The 1,798-nt window shown below is 43.2% G+C and overlaps 1 pseudogene; it reads left to right on the forward strand.

Moving 5' to 3' along the window:
- The first annotated feature begins 312 nt into the window (after positions 1-312).
- LOC111728284 lies at positions 313-465 on the forward strand (annotated as a pseudogene).
- Positions 466-1,798: the final 1,333 nt, after the last annotated feature.

The following is a 1,798-nucleotide window of genomic DNA, read 5'->3' on the forward strand; positions in this document are numbered from 1 at the left end:
AGACACTCTCACTTTGTCACCTCAGGAGAGTGCTATGGCGTCACAGTTCACAGCAACCTCAAACTCTTGGGCTCAAGCGATTCTCTTGTCTTAGCCTCCCAAGTAGCTGGGACTATAGTGCCCGCCATAACACCTGGCTGTTTTAAGAGACAGAGTCTTGCTCTTGTTAAGGCTGGTCTCGAACTCCTGAGCTCAGTCAGTCCACCCGCCTTGGTGTCCAAGAGTGCTAGGATTACAAGTGTGAGCCACTGTGCCCAGCCATTAGCCTGTATGTTTTTCACTAGCAATTACCCAAGTAGAATAGCACCATCACTGCAAATGTTCTTGCTATTCTGATTTTGTAATAATCAGGACAGACTAAACATTCACTATACAAAAAACATAAAACATTTACTATATAAAATACATGTGTCTGTAGACCTAATTCTTTCCCTGGGTTTGGTTTTATAAATGCTGGTGCTAAGCCATGTCTGATTTACTGTATGATCATTTTGTTCATTTTGTGTGATTGTAAGAAAAATGATAGTACAGCTAATGTAATAACTTTTGCCAATAATCATTGCTCATCTGCAGACTTTTGTCTAAAGGTATAATCAAAGTAGGGAAATTTTATTATCACAGGTTGTCATTAAATGAACTATAAAATTACTGTATTAAAAGAATAGCATTATCAAAGTGAAACTAATAAGGAAATCTAGGTGATTGCTAGTATTTCTCTAAAAATAAGTGTAATGGCTCAGCGCCTGTAGCTCAAGTGGCTAAGGTGCCAGCCACATACACTAAGGTGATGGGTTTGAATCCAGCCCGGGCCCGCCAAATAATGATGACGGCTGCAACCAAAACATAGCCGGGCATTGTGGGGGGCACCCATGGTCCGAGCTACTTGGGAGGCTGAGGCAGGAGACTCGCTTGAGCCCAGGAGTTGGAGGTTGTTGTGAGCTGTGATGCCACAGCACTCTACCCAGGGGGACAGCTTGAGGCTCTGTCTCAAAAATAAAGTGTACCAATTGGGGTAAGAATTAACCAAACTTGGTAAGGAATTAGGGGCTCAGTGCCTGGAGCTCAGTGGCCAGGGTGCCAGCCACATACACCTGAGTGGGCTATTTGAATCCAGCCCTGCCGCCAAATAACTACAACCAAAAAATAGCCAGGCATTGTGGCAGGCGCCTGTAGTCCCAACTACTTGGGAGACTGAGACAAGAGAATTGCTTAAGCTCAGGAGTTAGAGGTGGTGAGCTATGATGCCATGGCACTCTACTGAGGGCGAAATAATGACTCATCTCAAAAAAAAAAAGGAACTAGGGAATGTTTACAGACACTTTGTAGGTTTGGATGTGCAAGTGTAATTGAGGAAGCTTCTCAATTCAGTGAAAATTCAGTGTTGGCACTGAGCTAGGAAGAGAGAATGCAGAGTAATGTAAAAAAGGGTACCTGTTCAGGGAGTTCATGGTCTTGTAGCAGAAACTGGCAATAAATTGAATGTCTCAGTATCTTCTCATGACCTGTCTCCCTTTCCTCCCCTTTGGACAGTGATCCCAGGGTTCTTTTCTAAGCAGCTGCCTTTTCACTTCAGACTTCACATTGTGACTATTCCATAATTTCCAGTGATTCTACTTAGATGTCTTTCTTGTACCCTAGACATACGGATCTAAGCTCCACCTGGCTATCATGCAGAGCTAAACTCAAGTCTGTCCTTAACGCATCCCCAACTCAGGGTGAATGGCAACCCTATACTTTTACCAAGCTGTATCTGTGAGTCATCACCTTTGACTCTTCCATTTCTTTTTTTTTTTTTTTT

The sequence above is a fragment of the Otolemur garnettii genome, unplaced genomic scaffold, assembly GCF_000181295.1.
Source record: "Otolemur garnettii isolate 467f Iridium unplaced genomic scaffold, OtoGar3 scaffold00147, whole genome shotgun sequence".
Classification (NCBI taxonomy): Eukaryota; Metazoa; Chordata; class Mammalia; order Primates; family Galagidae; genus Otolemur; species Otolemur garnettii.